Here is a 19,996-nt window from a genome sequence, read left to right on the forward strand (position 1 = left end):
TATTTTACAATCATTTTAAAGCCATATATGCCTTTATTATGAATGTATACACAAGTAGCAGCTGAACCCACAGTTTCTGCAGAAATCATTCCTTCTGAATTTTTTGTATCATACTGTAGGTCCAAGTAATTTTTTTGCCAGATGGCAGAAATTTGATGGTGCGCTGATTCTCTTTGATGGCAGGACATAAAGCTCTGTTCTAAAAGCATGCATCTGTGTGATATCACAAAATCCTCTGCCTCAGATACAATCTGCGTGCACATCTGGTTATAATCACATTTTAAACATTGGTTATGCAATAATCTGTCTTTAATGTCTGTATCCTACTGGCAGAGTCTTCTATTGAATAGACAACTGAGCGTCCACAGAGATAAAGAGATTTGTGACCAGGAGGTATGCAAACTGTCAAAACTGTGATAAAAAAAACAGCAACACCACCCAAACAGCCGCAGCAGCATATTGAACATTTGAAACTGCATTTGTGAGGATTGTTGGAACTTACTTACAATATATATAAATACATTTCTACATTTATTCACATGAAAAAAAACCTGATTAGTAGAAAGTAAAATACGTTTTGACTCTTCAGCAGTATGTGGAAAAATAAATTGATTACTGATAACTGGGTTCCTCCTCCATGGAAAACACAACAGGAATTTGTCATTTCATTGATTTTACAAAAACACAGTTTTGTTATCACAAAAAACATGTCTGCATTAATGAAATACTGAACGTGGCAGGCTGCACTGAACCCTTTACTATCATACGTTCCTGCGGAAATACACAGTGCAACAGTCATTTTCATTCACTAGAACTATTGATGGTCAACTACAGACCTAATGGAGCCAGGCTTAATGAACAGAGTGAAGGACAACTGATTGCACCACAGACATCTATTATATCTTGCATAAAATAAATCATCATGGGCAGAAAAGGGATGGTGCCAGCCTGAAAGCATGGCACCCTGCCAACAATTTAGTTCACAACGATCCTGTTCATTACACGTTTCACTTTGATTTGAAGACAATCAGTTTGTCAGGGCCGTAAAGGAATGGTCACTTAATATTTCCAGAGTTGACATGTTAGGAGGTACGCTGTTTATATGTTTTGATCTGATCCCCGTAACCTAGTACAATATATGAGTTACCATGGTGACCCAAGTGAAGCAGCATCATGAGACCAGGCAAAGATTCAATACCTGATTGCTATTTCAACATATAAAGTTGATAGGAATTGGGCTTGGTGAGCTCACACTAAACCAAAACTTCATATCACATATAGCCTCTTAGGGTCCTTCTGTAGCATCATCGACAATATCAAAAGCATACTACGCAGAATTTTCCTTTAAAAAAACAAACAAAACAATCATCATTAATGATTCACTGGAGGTGTGTGGAAGTTCCTGTGTCAGCAGAAACCCTGCCATCTGCCTGCATTTTCTTATTATTTTGCTGTGTTCTGGATGTTTCTAGGTGTCAACACACATGCGCTAGCACATATCCAACAGAAAATCACAGAAAAATGCATATATGGGAAGGCAGGTTCCAAAACAAGAGTGAGGTTTGCTTTCACTGTCGTTACCCTATGTGGTGCTGCAGGTGGTACACTGGACTGTGTTCTGGCAACTGCAGTCATGGGACGTGCATTTCTGGTGTCGTTGAGCGGGAGGAGCATTAAAATTCTTGCATATGCCTTTAAACAACTTAACAGACTAGGAGTTGGAGTCCCGCATCCCCTCTTCCTGTGGAGCCTCAGTGTTAATAACCAAACTCTTTGAGAACTTGCTGTTTATTCTGACCACCTGCTTCCTCTCCTGCTTGAAGTCCAAGATCCACTGACAGAAAGACATTTGGACTCTCAGGTGGAGGAGTTTATCATTCAGTCTGGACTCTAGAATTTTGTTGAATACTGAGCTGTAATCGACAGATTCCCTGCATAAGTAGCAGGTGCCTCAAGCTGTTGAAGAACTGAGTGTGAAGATGATGACACTGCATCATATTCACAGACCGATTTGACCTGTATGCAAACTGGAAAGCTTCAAGAGCTGGAGAATGAGGCAGTGGAGCTGAGCAATAGCGCTCTGAAAAAGTGCTTTAGCTTACCTTTGGTATGGTAACCTAATATAAGGATCAAATACAACTGTGTGAAAAAGCTTTAGAATAACTTTATTTTGCCTATTGTATTGCAGGGTATGATGAATGTTTGTCCAACTGGCTGACAGTAGTTTTTGTACTGTATTCAAATTTTTGCTACATATTAAGACTGAATTTCTGTCAAAGGACAACAATTAGTTCCAGGTCTTATAAGCATATTTCATCAGAATAGTCACTGAGAAACATGATGTGGCAACCTATGGAGACTGTTGTTTTGCTGATGTCGGTCATGTGTAATTAATCCCAGCTGTGAATGTATTGTTGGGGATTTTGCCCGAAACATCCGTGTGGCATAAAAAGTAAAATGGGAGTCCTGCTTTTTCAACTTTTGGAGGCACAAAATCTTTAAAAAGAACCCAAATCAAATGGCATGATATCATGTAAATATACAGATTAGATAACAGACTAAATCTTTTAATCCATAAAGGAAGATAATCTGCTCACTGGCATTATGTGTGAAGTGCAGATCAAATAAGAAATGATTATTGTTAATTTGGGTTTGGGCCGCAGTGGCACTTGTAGGTAAAATATCACAACATTCTTTTCTACAGCTTTTACATCAAACAGGCTGTAGTATGCTATCAGAATACACGAAAACATGCATTTCAAGATCAGTGCTTACTCAGGCAGTGAGGGCAATGACAATATGAAATCCTCTTCCCCACTATTTGACATGAATTATCTCAAATGCCTGATCATCTTTACTCAAGAGAAACACACATGTGATGATTGTGTTTCTACTGCCTGGAAGTATTAATTAATCTATAAGTCACTGAGTTAACGTGTCATTTTTGTCAGCTTTGACAGCAATACTTTAACAGACTTATCAAATTTACAACAATTTATCCAAATAAATGTGAAACAAAATACATTTCATTCTTGTAATATAATATTAGAATGACAGACAATGATTAGAGAAGGTCTCTAAATGAATGTACTGTATATTTGAGCAGACAGATACTGGAGCAGCTTAACGATCTTAGAGTGAAAAAGAAAACAGTTTTCTAAAATGCCACAAGGGGGCATTTCCAGATACCTCGCTTCTGTGAGCCATGAAAGCAACATTGTAATTCTACTGTAGTATAATTTATTTGTGGTTTAAACATCGTCCATGAGATGAAAATAAATGTGGTTTATTCAGGCACATTTTTATCATAAAAACAAACAAACACACTCAAACGCATATACAATGAAATAATCAGAAGCTCTGCTGATTAGGATGCGGGGTCCCTCACTCCTATTCATTTAACCAGTAAGTGGCCCTCACTAGTCCTTCTCTTATCTTTGAACAAAGCCAATCAGCGCGACTGGCTGAGCAGTCAAAGCAGAAGCACCTGGCCTTACATGGCTATCTGATTAGAGGAGGTTGCAGGCCAGGTTGAACTAGAACAGATCAGGCCAGGCAGTGGCAGATCTGGAGCAAAATGAACTAAACCAGGCTAATTCTATTGCACCATGGCCTCCCTTAGAGGCTTAGAGTATCAGGTTCAAATCAAAGCAGTTCTATAGCACAGGCCAACCTTGTCAACCAGGAGAGAGGACTGCAGTGGAGAAACTATATCTTCACTGATTCAGAACAGCTGATCGGAGTTCTATGAAGGATGCATTTAATGATTAAGCCGTCATTATCTGTGGTGTCTCCAAGCTCACAAATTGGCTTATAAAAAAGAGCATATTTTGTATCAGCCGAAAATGGCATGAATGTTGTGAGTGACACAGCAGAGTGAAGCCATTAGTGAGAGTTCTACACACACAGAAATAAAGAGGATTTTGAATTTACTCTGATTTTATCTGTTAGGAAAAGATGTTTTGCAAATGGCAAGATCCAAACAGGAAGGATCATAAATATACTGCACGTACAGCATGGAGATGCTTAATGTTGCACCTTCATGGCAGTGAAAAATGTATAAAAGCACAAAAAAGAATCTTGGTGGGTCTGAACTATGCAACACACACACAACTCTCGTTTAGACATCGGTAGCTACATGTTCAGATGAGGCAATGCACGGCACAATGTTGTTTAATGCACAGCTGGTTGGCTAAGGTTGATACATTTGGATGCCAACGTGTTTGATAGCTCCAAGCGATCAGGGGTGAACAGAAATCCATTATTTACTTGTTTACAAGTTTGACTATGAATGGAAAAACAAAATATGAAAGTCTAATCAGATGATAAACTTTACACTAGAGATTCAAGGTGAGTGACTCGAAATATAAGCAAACATATCTTACACTGTAGAGAACACCATCCAAAGTTACAACCTGGTGTGGGGTCTGTCTTACATATATTAGTTTTTTTAAAGTATATGATGCTACCTGAAAAACAGCAGCTTGGTGTGCAGAATGAATGAATGAACAACTGTGAGGCTGCTTCATGCCAGTTCCATTAGCCTGTTTTTGTTTAGTGTGGGGAAAATGCAGACCATTTGTGGGCAAAGTGAACATGCAGTGCAGTGTAAGTGTGGGTCTGAGTATTGCAGGTGCAATATGAGCATGCATGGTTTCACTTTAGCGTGGGGCCAGGACACCAACCACTGATGTCTACAACCACATCATATTTATTATTTTTAAGCTACGTATTAGCTACACTGATTAATTAAGTGCAGCAGAAAAAACAAATAATGCATTTTTCTTTTTTAACTTTCTCTATTTTTTTGAGTTGTTTCCTTTTCGTGTTCCTTTTTTACTTGAAACCAAGTTCATGTGGACTGTCTGAATAACATTTAGTGGATGTTTGGCCTGCAGGTTCCGCAGAGGACACAGGTCTGTGAAGGCGGGTCATCTGGTCAGATTTAACAATTTAATTGACAATTGGTTTTAAAATATGTACCACTAAAGCTTCTACTGACATGATAGATGCTTTAAAATGGGTCCTGTTAACCTCATCTTGAGGTCCATGTGTTTAAATCTAGTTTTAAGGCCTTGTTTATTTCAGTTTTGTACTTAAATTTTTGGATATTCCTATGAATGTGAAAATCTAGGCCCAGCTAGTATTATTGCATAAACCTGTACCTGTTGCACAGAGTGAGAAGAATAAAGATTAATTAGACCAAAGACCATCATATCTAACCCTGGCGTAACGCCCCAAAAAGATATGTATAAATCTTACTGTGGATGGATCTCCTCATTAAAGTGTAATTCCATTGTAAAAGCGTCCCATGTTTTTTTTTTTTTAGCATGATAAGAGTTCCTACACATAAAACGAAGCACCAACAACATAGGTAGAGAACCCAGAGTTTATAAAAAAGGCTGAATGCACTGGAGTTCAGTTCAAGGATAAAAGTATTGAACTGAACTCCAGTGCATTCAGTAATCGACTTGTATGGACTGCCTCTCAATATGGATGTAGCCGGCAGCTAAGACTTGTAGCATTGTAAAACAGTCTTATTTTAAATAAACTCCGGGTTTGCTAACTACGTAAATCAGTGTTAGCCATGTCTAGCTGCTAGTGACTCTCTAGGATTCCTCTATTAATAGGTTATCAACGGGACAACCTGTCTAAATGGCATTTTGATATATATTCACGACGAAAAAGACCATGGGAAGCTTTTACGCCGGAGTTACACTTCAACTATTTTGCATACAAAATAGGCTTACAGGAGTTTAAAAAAACAGCTAGACGTGTAGTTTAAATATTTATCATAACAATTAAACTGATGTTTATAATAAGATACTGCTCAACACAGCAGCTACTTAACTAACACAAAAGTATCTTAAAATAAATCCTTAAAAATTATAAAATATATAGACAGGACCAGGGAAAATTGTTTTGAAGTAAGAAGCTGAAAGAGGTGTGTGTGTTTACAGGTCTCTTAAAGCCATCCCTTCTGAAAACGCCCAGTCTGCTCTGATTGGTCGTCCTTTCCGGGTCTTGTGCATCTGCACTCTTGGCGTCTCTGCAACGTCATTGCAGCGCTGTGGCAGCACTTTCTACCTTTATATAGTATAGTTGTGACATCACAACTGTATAGAAGTCCTGGCGGCTCATTTAAAGACACAGTTTCTGAATACGGAGTGTGAGCATTCCTCTGTGGATTGAGTGCTTTGATACTTTCACGGTATTTATGTAGCAGCTTGACCTGTTTTATAATAAAAAAAGACAAGTAAGTCTTACTTATTACTGTAACTTTGAACAAGCGGATGAATTACCACTGTTAAAGTCCAGCTCCTGGAGTAACAAAGGCTTACGGCATTCTACATCTATTTTGTGTGTGTGTGTGTGTGTGTGTGTGTGTGTGTGTGTGTGGGGGGGGGGGGGGGGGGGGGGTATTTCTCATTAAATGTGTCCTAGATACAGCTTCTTTTTGATGAATAATAGTTGGTTATGGAGGGAACAGCCAACACACAGGACCACAGCGAAAGTGATATGACTGCTGACAAGACTAAACGTGCACAGACAGGTGTTAAAAGGTGTTGATGGATGTCCTTGGAGGGGCAGTCGTTCGTCTTCATAGATCCTATTCTTTTGAAGGATTGGTGTCAAAACACTGGCTTCTAATGGATGACTTGTTCAGACAGGATCACAGATGTATCTTTGACTGGGTTTTCTGCCTGTAAGTGTCGAACTCGCATATGTAAATCTGGCCAACTCAATCTTTATACAGATATAGCAGGTATACAGGTTGTTTAAAGAATGTAGACTCAAGGGACTTTTAGATGACATATAGAATAAAATGTGTCATTAATCCATAACATTGCACTCAATAGATACATCACTGTGCTGACAAAATAGATTTATTAAGGGAAAATACATGAAATATTGCATTTAAAATAACTGAAATGTAAATATATGCTGGTGATTCTAATTTCACAAAGTTTCTTAAAACCCAATCTGCAGGAAGGCCTGCTGTAGACACTCCTCTCCTCTCTCCTGTTTGAATTTGGCCAGATTTGTTAAGTCAGCTGCTGCATTAAAGTCCTGTAGGAAATATTTTATTCCTGAACTGAGCGATGAGGAATGAACTAAAGACGTGATTAAGAAGAGAGGGAAAATGACAGAAGACAGAAACCATGACAGCAAGCCACATTGTTCAAGCGTCTGCTTAGCAAACAAACAATTCAAGCTAAGTCTTTTTTATACCACTTCTCTGTGGTAGCTCATCCATTTTTAACAGTACAGTGATGGTGTCTTGGGATTGTGTGAATATTTTAGAAGGTGAAATCATAGAAATCAGGACCTCCATCTCATGTGATGCAAATGTGTAAATTGTATGTGATTACTGAAAACAATCACCACAAAATGAATACATAAATAACTTTTTTTCAGTTATTATAATCAAAAGCCAAACCAAATGGTTACTTTTCTAGTTAATATGATTGGTTTGAAATTGAAAATTAAAAAAATTTGAAAAATTAAATTTCAGGTGTAATTGTAGACATCTCATAAGTTGCTGATATTGTGAATCATGTGTTAAATGTGAATTTATTACATTTCACGTGAGAAAAGAAAATGTTTTTTTGTTTTGTTTGTTCAACTTAAGTAAAAGTATGCTCAAAGTATCACAGAAGTTAAATTACAGAAGTATTAGTAACAAAATGTAGGCCTTCTAGGTATCAAGAGTAAAAGTACTGCAGACTGACTCATGTCAATGTTATACTATTATAATACTGGATCATTAATATAAATATACTGATAAGCTTTAATGCTGTTATTGGTCAAGGTGGCGCTAATTGTATCTACATCAGATACTTGGCTCAATCTGTAACAATTATCATATTTTATATACTACTTGTTATGTTTTGTGAGTAAAATCTTAAAATAAATGAGTAACTACAGCTCTTAAATAAATGCAGTGACGTAAAATGTACTGCTACTTTATACTTCCATTACAATTAAGAGGCACATACTTTCACTGCATTCAGGTGTATTTGACAGCCTACAAGTGACTTTACAGCGGCAGATACAAATATAATCAACAAATAAATTATATTATTATATCAATAACACTTCACTACACAGTATAAGAGTTTAATTGCAGGACTTTCACTTGTAACAAAGTATTTCTACACTGTAGTATTGCTACCTCTGCTCATGTTAAAGTAGACTACTTCTTGTATGGGTCACGCTACCCAGCAGTATATAAAGTCATTAACATTAGCTCCACCTTTACCAGCTGCGTAATGCATCATTCCTCATAATACTTAGTACTTTCAGTTTGGGTATGCTAATTTATTTGTAGCATACTTGTGTTTCTACATTATATTACTGCTACTTTGGGTTTAAGCAAGGCAAGTTTATTTGAATAGCACCTTTCAACAACAAGGTAATTCAAAGTGCTATAAAACATTAAAATAATCAGAAATAAACATATAAAATGACATTTAGATACAAAAATGACATTCAGATAATTACAAAAAATAAAAACAAACAAATAAAATAATTTAAAATAGAATAAAATAAAGCCAAAAATATCAAAGGAATAGAAGTGAAAGTGCAGTATAAGCAGCTAATAAATTGTTTTGTTTACTAAAAGGTAGCAGCCAACAGAAAAGTATCCAGTCTTGATTGAAAAAGAGCTGAGAGTTGCAGCACACCTGCAGTTTTCTGGAAGTTTGTTCCAATAATGATGTTTAATAAAAATATCTGACTACTTCTTGGGCTTCAGGGCTTTTGGAGCTGTAAAATCTGAGCTCCTTCGGGGTGTCCCTGAAGGCGTCAGCTCTCGGGATGTTTTGTACCCTCCCTGTCCGTGCTGCTGCCGCTGCCCGCTGCCCAGGGCTGGCTGCTGGGCTCGGGATGACGCCACCTCTCGCTCCGCCCCGGCGCAAACTCGCTCTTCGCGTTCATTTCATTCCTCTTCTCATTCCGAGCATTCTTCGCATCTCTTGTCAGTGCGCGAAGCGATTCACCTACACCTTTCCTGGCTGGCCCAGAAAACACCAGAATAACTTGACATAGTATTAAAAAAAAAAAAAGAAAATACCCCGTAAAATCCCATTACTAAACAAAAAAGGACATTTTTTATATGAGATATCAATAACGAGGTAAGTTTCGATGGTAGTTGCAGGTATCCAAACTGGTTGTAGACTTCTGTTCTGTGTGGTTTTTTTTTAGTTGGAATTATTTGACAGTTTATATTACAAATGTCGGCTGATTTAGGTGTTTACTATTTCACCCCATGGCTGTGAAGTAACGTTAGATCGTCTTGTTTCCATCGCTGGAGATAGATGGCCGATGATTGCTGGTCGCCGTTTTGCAACAGGGTGCTCACTTTGAACACTCAACGGTTTTGACATAGCAGCGAAAAATCTTTGACATTTTTCACATTTTTTTGCAAAGAAGCCCGATCATACGCCCCTCTGAAAGCGCCTCAGAGGCCGTTTCTGTCCTGTGTCAGATCCCACAGAAACTCCCAGACTAGGAAAAAGCAAACAAACACACCGCACGAATAACGAATGTGTTTTTGGACAAGATGACGGTTGAAAACGTTGCTGTTTTCCTCCTCTCCGTAGTTGGCAGTTGTTGGGAGATTTCACCGAGGCATTTTCGGACCACCTCGAAGAAGAAAACACGGTGGAGCGGAGACTTGTTGCTTCAACACGTTTCGACGGTGCTTTTTAAAAATCGACGTCGAAGTTTTGTGTAAGTAAATTATTCTTTTTTTAAATTTTTTTTAATTTTTTTAATGTTTGCTACTTTGTTACTGCTCTCAACAACTGTGTGTGTATGTGTGTACGTGCGCTCTCCATGTTGTTACACTGTAACTCTAACCGGGAGGGGAAGGTTAAAGCTTAAACCCCTTTTTATTGTTTGGTGGATTAAAGCTCCTCTGTTGTGTCCCCTCCCTGAGTAACTTGTGCCCCCAAAACTACAACTTTAAGACAAGCAATGTCGCAAATTGCATTTTATTACAGTTTTCGTTACTTCGGTGGTGTAAAAAATAACACCATAATGGCCTCTTTTAAGCTTTGGTTATCGTCAGGAGGAAAATTAGTTTAAATCAGAGATCTTCAACATTGGGGTCCGGGACCCCCAGGGGGTCCTCGGAGTTACTGCAGGGGTCCGCAAAATTGTTTGGTAATCTTTCCAACGTTTCCCCCCCAAAAAATATGGCATAAAATATACATTAACATGAATGCAACGTATTATTATATAAAAGAAAAAAGATTTAGACAAGTTTGATGATAGTGGCTACCTTGCCTATAAGTCAGTAAGCCTAATACTGCACAACTTTTAATATGCAGCTCAATTTGATCCAATATCTGTAATAGGGGGCCCCTGCTTCATCTCTGTTTAAGCTAAGGGGTCCATGGCCTAAATACGTCGAAGACCCCTGGCTTAAACTGATTCTTATGCAGCTTTAACTTGGGGTTTCCGTCATTGTTTTCCTTTTCCTCTACTTTGGGAAATGCCTGCTCAGCTAAAAGTGAACTCCAGTGTGTGTGTGTGTGTGTGTGTGTGTGTGTGTGTGTGTGTGTGTGTGTGTGTGTGTGTGTGTGTGTGTGTGTGTGTGTGTGTGTGTGTGTGTGTGTGTGTGTGTGTGTGTGTGTGTGTGTGTGTGTGTGTGTGTGTGTGTGTGTGTGTGTGTGTGTGTGACAAAGTTTTACTCCTTACAATGATTTCATCCCCGGTAACTTTTTGTGGGTTCTGGGAAAATTACACAGGCTATTATGCAAAAGTAGAGATGAGAATAAGGCCAAAAGCTTTCATTTAGCAACACCCTGTTGCAGCAAACACTGAAGGATATCCCCTTTGTGCCAGACTTTGGTTAGTCTCCTCTTGTCTTGACCCCCTGACACTTTACTAGACATTTGCTGCTTTAAATCGCCATATTTGGTTTGCTTTGAACAAACAGCCCAGTCAGGTCAACAGGCCACAGTTTACACAGCTCAGATAGGCTGCTGTGATCAAATCAAGGTGTCTTTATGCTTCATTAATTTAGCAAAGAATTATGAAATAACCTCATTCATTCTCTTGGGAGCTCTCCAGCTGAGCATTTTTTAGTATCTTCAGCTCTCTAGTCACTGTTCTTACATGACATCTTATGGTTTCACTGGTGTTTCATTATCAGCTTGAGGAGGATAAATAATTGCCTCTCTAAAAAATATGATTGTGAAAGTTTTGTATTGTAGTAAGCTTAGCAGAAGAAGTGACCCAACTGAGCATTACAGTTAAAAAAAACCAACCTGTGCAAGCTTGAACAGAATCCACTTTCCATCTCTACTACTACTACTACTATACAAGTTTTTGCTTGCAGCATTTACAGCCTCTTTGTGTTTGTAATGTGAAAGCAGCTGGTTATGGCAGTTTAGAATGTAATATAACGTGAAAGGGCTGCTATCATTTACAGGAAACAGTTTGAATGCAGCGAGGCGTTACCCCAGACATGTCACAGTGTAAATCTGCTTGCTTGGAAAGAAAATTAGGGGTAGAAATAGATGCTTTGTTTTCAGCTTATGCAACCAGTGGACCTGTTGGACGGAAGCCATGACAATTGTGCAAGAGTAGGATGCTGTCTTTGTTTGACTGAATGAGACTTTACCTCTGAAACTAGGAGTTCTCTCTTTGATGGAGCTCAACACATTAGGCATTACCTGCAGTTTGTTAAAGAGACTACATCATAGATATGTTCACAGCTATGATGACACTGAGAATGTGTCTTTCTGTATATTATGATTAGTCTAAACTTTTGAATCATTTTGAATTATGATAAGATAAATCAGCAATTTACATTGACTTTTAAAGTATTTTCTTTAAATGACATAGTTTGGGATCTACGCAAGGGAAATTCAAGCAGATGCTACTTGTTAATATATTGCTTCATGGGCTACACAGGCGTAACACAAGCAACTTCAATACATTGTTCATTCAGGTTTTGCTGCCTTGTTGACGTATGAGGACAGAACTACAGAGAGTGTAGTCCATCTGTTGTGAAGTATGGAATGTATTACTTCTTGGAGTAAAGTGAGACTCTCTGGTTGTCTGTGCTATAAGAGGGTTGTTGAATTTCAGAACACCCTATTTTGGACAAACATTTGTCAAATGCCTTGCTCATTTTGTGCTTTACCCGGAAACATGGCAATTTTTGCTTTTGTCTTGTTTACCTGGCATCATGCATAGCCACACATCAGTCTATTTACCATATACATTTGGATGTATTTAAAAATATTTAAAGCCCTTACTTGTTTGTGCAATCACATATAGTTTCGTACAGGCTTTGCATACAGTGACGACATTATATGAGCATGTTTATGACACTTGGAGATATATTTGTATAGTGCAGGGATTAAAGGCTAACCACAGTTACCTGGACCAACAAGGAAACACTGACACGCTCAGGGATGCTTAAATCTCCGAATTACACCAAAGAAAGAATCCAAACTGTCCCTTCAGCCCCTAAAATTATTGTAATTATCTTAGATTTTAGAATTACCACAAATGGTTCCTGACTGTTTATAATTATCACACATTTAGAGATACAGTCTGTGTGTGAGAGCTGGATAGAAGCACCTGTGTAGTCCATGCAACAGGTGCTTCAGAGCAGTGATGTGTTTATTCTCTCAGGATGGCATCTTATTTCAAAAACAGCCTTCTGATTACACTGGCATTAGTTTAAGATTGATTATTCTTGAATCCTACTGGAGTTTACATATGAACAAAGGTTTAGGCTAAATTTAAATATACATTTTATACAAAAGTCTTACAGCTGAGGTTACGGTTGAGGCTGGTTAATGAAAGTTTAACGTAATGTTTAGCAGTTTTTTATGCACCAGAATGCAATTAAAACGTTTTCTGTATGTGTTTACTTGTGTGCACGGATGAAAAGATGTCTTATTTCTTTGTCTTGGTTGTTTTGGTTTGTGGTTTGCACTTTGTGAACACTTAAATTAGTTATTAGGTGATGTTTTTCATACATCAGATTACAACAAACCTTTGAAGTCTCAGTTAGTGTTTGCATTGTTTTTGGACAGTAGTCAACACCATGTATGAACAGAATATTGCTATTAGAAATAAAGGCTTTACCTCACTGAAAATAAAAACATATGTGCAGAAAAGCATGTTTTCTATTTGTAGTAAGGGGCCTGGGAATATCCTCATGGGAATTTGAACACATTATGTGCCCCACCTTTTAATTGAAATTATAAAACACAATGTTATTTTATGTGATGAAAATACTTCACTAGAAAAAGATCTGTGATCTGTAATTGAGTCTGGATGCATATGCATTAATTGTGTAATCAGATGTGATGTGTGGCAGTTGGGAATGACATCAAAACATCAGTGTTCTCTGCGGTCAAAGCGCGCTTTAAAAAGAGGACACTCCTGCAGGCTTCCAGACTGTGTGTGCCCTGAGGTAAACCCTGGTCTAGAAAGGGAATTTTAGAGTATGTGCTACTGCTCAGCAGTTTCAGCAGGGCCCACTGAGGCCAGCGGAGAGTGCCACCAAAAAGGAAAAGCTGGCTCAAAGCCACTGACGTCATCTAAGTAAATCTGCTTCAGTACTGGAGCCATAAAATGACTGCCAGCTACTGAATGCACTTTGGCCCTGTCAACCACCTTAGTAAGTGCAACACAGTTTTTTCTCCTTTTGCATACTTATGGAAGACAGACTGCGTTTAAGAAGTCTACTCCCATTTTGTTCGAGTTGTAGCAGACCATTCATTCAAAAGGAACAAGTCATGTTTGAGCCTTTCTTGTTTTACATAAAGCCCCAAATGATTGAGTTTCTCTGACCCTTTGAAGGCTTACCACTTTAATATTATAGCCTTATAATGTTTACCATATGGCAGTCTCCTTCATTTTTGGGAAAAGGCATTTGGACAGCGCAATGTCTTAACCGCTTATAATTGATGTGTAGTTCCTCAGGAGTTATTAAGTCGTCGGGACATGTATTTTTCTACCTATTCCTATTTGGAATTAAAAGACAAATAAATGAGCTGCTCATGATCACACACAGATGAAAAGCAGTATGTACTCCACGAATCATTAGATGAGTCAGTTTCTGAAACCACTATAAACATTTTTAGTTCTCAACCACAATGAAAGCAGGAAATCTCAGCTTCAACAACTTCCTTTCTCATTGCTGGCCATAGTAGCGGTAGTGGTGTTCAGCTTTCCACTAGTGAAAGGAAACCCATGGAACAAAGGCACACAGTCACTTCATTTACTGAAACTGTGTATAATTTGTGGCTTGTATTCAAATGTGGGTTATTCAGTCTCTCTGGCACCGTATTCCCCAGTCGTTGCTTGTAATAAATTTCCACAAGACCTTTCATCAATGGCCGCTGTATTGTTATCGAGGCTGACACAGATCAGGCAGGCTCTCTCTCTGCCCTGAAGGTGCCCTGGATTCAGTGGAGGCACAGACAGACTGGAGGGTAAACTCCCAACATTAATATGCAGGCTGTGACCAGTAAATTAGTTTGGAATCCGAGTCAGGACACAGCAATGGAGAGCTGTATTGTCCAAACTTTTTTTTCATGTTCAACAAGTGCTGTTGGTTTTTACTTACATCATTAACAAAGGTTAGCTGTGCTGTCATCAAACAATACAACTTTCATTATCCCAGTTTTTACAGCATATTTTATCAAATTAAAAGATAAGTTGCTTATAGTCTGTTTTTGTTATCGTCAACAAAGTGGACGAAAAGTACATGACCATAGATACATCAGTTCATAATAATTTCTCACTCAAAAGGTAAAGCTTCAAGTCACAGATATATATTTTCACTCTCTCTCTGTTACATCCAGAAAACCCTTGTTTTAAGTGACATTAGTGGCCGATAAGTGAACTGCTGTCCGCATCCTGCTGCTCTTGCAGCATCGGCCAGAACCGTGAGAGTGAACGTGATTGACATGCATCATATTGATAGAATGCTGTAAAATGAATTTCAACCATATTTAGAATAATGATAGCTTGCTGTTTGCAAACCACTCTCACCAGCCAACGCTATGAAGCAATCAATGTCAGATTCATGATGTACATCCAAGCCATAGTCAGCTATCATGTTAGCAAGGAAACAAGCAAGCTAGGGTTATCTAGCTAAAACTTTACCACCTTTACCTGTTGGCTGTCATATACAACTGATGATGATACCCCAAAGATATCTGTGTGTAAATATATTCTTAATTCTGAATTTTAAACTGTCTTAAATCATTTCTCTCTGGGATTATTAAAGTATTTCTGATTCTGATGCTGATTAATTCACCCACTAGCCATCTCCAAAATAAAGTCACATTATGTATATAATAGGTAAATTATAAAATGATTCATCTGGCTGCACACCACATCATAGGAGGCTGTTATATGACAGAGGAGTCCAGTCTAATATGCAGGACCTGCCAAAAGAAAAAAGAAAGAAGAGTAAAAGATTGATGCAGAAAGACAGGGAAGAGAGAACTATATAAGGGAAAAATAAATGAGAAAATGAGAAAAAGTAAAGAGATGAAAGTCAGTGTGAATTGGCAGAGCAAAATGCAAATGGTGGCCTTCGTGCTCGTCATCACTGTGATTTGTTTTTTCATGCTCATCCGCACGCGTCCTGAATAAGCCGGCGGCCAGCTCTCGGCCTGCTCTGCTCTCATAACTGTCAGGAGATCCTTTATCTGACGGACCTTTATTTACAGCTTTAATTTCCTGAGCTTTATGTGTTCTGCTCGCGCTACACACCACGCTGACATGGGCGTATGCTGTCTGGAATGCACTGCAAATTTTTGATAGGCAAATGTCTTCTGAGGCTTTCATTACATTTCCTGGTTGAATTGTGAAATGTTTATATATATATATATATATATATATATATATCTTGGTATATATATTGGCAAGTCTGGGATGTATCCTCAGAAGGAGATTTTCTTTATGTCTCAGATTTACAGTCAATTTTCCCTCTGTTGTTCAAAGTGGAAGACCTTTAGCAGACATATCTGATGGGATCCAGGTCACGTTGTTGCTACCTGTTTCTCAGTCTGCGGCAGGTAGAGAGGGCTTCTTTGACAGAACCTGTAAATCAATCCTATTCTCTGGCAAACAAAGATTGATCCCGCAGTGGCCTGATGGTTGCTGGGTGGTGGGATCCAGGCCTCCGATTTGAGTGGGATGATATCAGACAGATTCATGGCATCTCAGCCTGCAGGTTCAAAGAGGCATGAAATAAACACTAGGCCATTGCCAATAACCGGGGTGGCATAAGTACGTGTTCTAGCCTCTCCAGTGGACCTGCTGAAATTGGTATTGAAAACCTTGTTTATTCATTCATCTGTACACCAAACCTGTAGATTTATTCATGAAACCTAAAGGAAAATCCAATATAGAATCAATAGTTTTGTCCTGGCATACTTGCGTAGTTTGGCGATATACTGTAGTCTGTTTGGAAATGTTTTCGACATTACTGCGGTGATTAAAATCCTCCCTGCCATCCATCCTATTTTCATTTCTTTAATGAAATTGCAGCAGGTTAAGAGTGTGCTCCATTTTTTTAATTAAAGACTAGAACTCCTATTCACCTGATTTTTAAAACATTTTTTAGACAATGACTGTGTGCCTGAACTTAAACGTGTGTCATAAAGCTTTCTAAATAAATGAAATTCAAAGAATATTTCACAGATTTTTGCTCAATTTTCTTTTGACCTGTAACTGCATCTCAAGGTCCTCAACGACCTGCCATCAAAGACCTCATTCCATAAACTGAGGTAATTAATTTTGTTTTAATGCCAGAAGCGAAATGGAATTTCAGTCATTGTGAATGTTCATAGTTGGTTACGTGTTGCTCGTAATGGAATATTTTGGCATTTCTATTCTAATTATGCAAAGGGCGGGATATGTCTGTACAACAAGCTGAAAACGTTGAGTTTTGAAATCACATGGTAATTATAGTTTTACACACTCTGGCCTTAACTACTGTGGGCCATTATGGGTTGCACAAAAGTCATTCACAGAATCATTATTGCACCCTCTGAGATAACGGCACAAAAGAACTCCACATGGAAAATTACATTTGAGACCTCTCATCTGCTATTTCATTACCTTGCTCTGTCTGATGGGTGAAATGGGTTCTCTTAATTTAAGGAGCTGGATTCCAGCTTGGTGAGTGGTTTATGTAATCTCACGGTAAGTGTAATTTCCCATAATGCCATGTCACAGCTACTACTCTGCTTAGCTACCACATTCACTTATTGCATTGCAGATCATCGCCACCTCGCATCTCACAAATAGGACTATTTCTATGGGGAACACCGTGCAAAGACAGAAGTATGCAATTATCTGTAAGTCACAAGTGTTTCTATGGGAGACATTCATACCTTCTTTTGACAAACATAATTAGTCCACAGATTCTAAGGCACTAAGAGACCGTCTTCATTGACAACTCTGTCACTATATGTCACAGAATTCTAAGAATCTATTGAGGATGAGGATCTTTTTGTATTTTTCCAGTGTTTGTATGCAGACAAGTAAACAAATCCCATCTTCATTTTGACATAAGAAGATATAGACTACAGGGTTACAGTGTAATAGATCAATAGAATATAGATTTTCTATTTACTGATGCTGGTATGTATTAGAAAAAATATACACTTACAATTTTCAAGAGATCTTGTGATTCCATAGATCATCCAAACAATAAAAGATATTGGACCCACATACACCAAATAAGAACTGGTTCTGCAATATAAGATTGACGGCTCTATCTTACACCAATGAAAATCAGTCATTCATGGGTGGCGGATGATTTAACGTGTAAGTTGACTCGGACAACAGCAGAGCCCCTCTGCGCGTCACGCACAGTCCTTTTTCTCTTCCTCCTCCTCAGTTAAATAAGTTATCAGTGCATTTGCTCATATGCAGTCAAATAGAGTTGTGGACAGAAGACTTTTTCCTCAGCAGAAGACTGCTGTTTCAATTATTATTATTAGACATTATCTAATGTCACATGTAGTTTTACATAAACCTTTGTAGGAACCCATAGCATTCTCCTCATGTTGCTAACAATCTATAATTTTACAATATAAGTTATCAAGTAAAGCTTAAATCCTTCAATCCATTACTAAATTGTTGCATTCTACATCCATATTTTATACATATTATACATGTGATGAAACTAAATGATTAGTTTGCACATTCCCCAAACATCTGTTATTTACAGCCACAGTTCAAACTGTCTTAGCAATGCCACCATTTTCTGAATTTGTTGTAAATTAAGTGTTAACGTTTTTTTCCCCCTCAGTACTTGAATACTAACAGTGATTCTTGAAGCACTATCTCTGAAACTATTAACACCTGTAGCCAGTGTGGCAAACTGGATGCATGTTCTCTGCACTTTAAATAGGCCACAGGTAAACATTTGGTTCAAACAGAAATGGAGGGTAATATCTCCTGCGCAAAGTTTGAGCAGTGTTGGAGCATTTTTTGAGAAAAAAAAGCAACTTTCCCCTTGTTGGTATTAGTGTGTTATGTTATGCAAAAATGAGAATTTTCTTTTGCAAGGGACGCCTTGCTGGTTTGGTGCAATGTTTTGTTGTTCCTGTGTAGAGTGCTGTAAACATAGCCCACAGTATTAAAGATAGGGCCTAAGCAATGAGAAAAAAATGAAATATGATGAGAAAAAAATGAAATATGATATGAGAAAAAAAATATATTATGATATGATGAGAAAAAAATGAAATATGATATGAAACATTCAGATGGAAAAAGGTACATTTAGTCAGTTTTTTTTTAGAAAAAAGTAGTCAAGCATTGCCATCTTTTAAGGCTGTGTGCTGCTTGGACAAAAAAAACTACCAGTTTGCAAATGTAGTACAGAAATATATCTAGGTGGGCCCTACAACAGACTGGCGTCCCGTCCAGGGTATACCTCGCCTGACGCCCAGTGTCAGCTGGGATTGGCTCCAGCCCCCCCGCAACCCCGATAGTGACAAGCGTTTGATGATTGATGGATGGATATCTAGGTGGAAATTTGAAAGAAGCCAATGTAGAAGTTCTGAAATACCTGAAGGAGTGGATTCAAGGTAGACTTGAGAGATAAGTTAAAATCTTCTGGTGCCCCCCACCTCAACCCCTGTGTCTCACGGAGACCCCCCAAGTTTTCAGATTTTACTTTCATATTTTCATTTTCACTTTTTTGTGGTGTTTAGTGAAGCATAACTGGTTAAATCACACAGACATCCTGCTGTATGTATGTTTTAAAGTTATTAACTATATTGATTGATCAGCTCACAGACTGTGAGACGTGTCTGTCACTACAAGCAGATTCACCTCACTCACAACAGTGGGCGGGGAAATAAAATAAATGAATCAATACCTAAACACTGTGGATTTCTTCCCATGGAGCCAACAGGAAGACTATTTTGGTTCAGTACATTTCTGCTGTCAGTCGGTGAAGGCAGGTTAGCAGCCGCTTTCCACTCAGCTGCTGACAGGAAGACAGTTTCCGATAGGATGACAGACCACTCATCTCTCGCTTCAAGTGGAGATTCCCAGTAATAAATATAATAAACTCTAAAACAGTAAGGATATATTCTTATTCACTTAATTCCCTAATTACACAGAAAAACACAACCGACTTCAATCTCCAGTGTCTTAAGGATTGCTGCCCTGCCTTGCAGTGATACCCTCTCTGGTGCATTTAAACCACTGCCCCCACCACGTCAGAGATTCCTTTTAAACATTGAGAAGTTGTATGAGGATACACAAATCTAACAGTCGTTTCTTTGAAGAGTGTGGTGGAAATTGAAAGTCAGTGTATCCAAGGTTGTCAGGTTTGTTCTGCTAGACTTGTTTCATTTTCCTTTAGATAATGATCAAATTTGATCTCATATTAGAGAAAAGCCCTCTGGAAAAACATTGTTTTTGGGGTAATTTTTGTAGAAGAGAAGTATGAATGTTTATCTGTTGCAGAGTGATTTGAGAC

General features: G+C 38.3%; 1 protein-coding gene across 1 annotated transcript in view; it reads left to right on the forward strand.

Annotated features, from left to right (window-relative positions):
* The window catches only part of mical2a (microtubule associated monooxygenase, calponin and LIM domain containing 2a), a 67,898-nt gene that overhangs the window by 44,063 nt on the left and 3,839 nt on the right, over positions 1–19,996 (forward strand). The window contains exon 24 of the transcript XR_014593196.1: positions 9,606–9,735. The gene's annotated coding sequence lies outside the window, so the exon portion shown is untranslated. The remainder of the gene's footprint in view (positions 1–9,605; positions 9,736–19,996) is intronic.

This window comes from Echiichthys vipera, assembly GCF_963691815.1.
Source record: "Echiichthys vipera genome assembly, chromosome: 1".
Lineage (NCBI taxonomy): Eukaryota > Metazoa > Chordata > Actinopteri > Perciformes > Trachinidae > Echiichthys > Echiichthys vipera.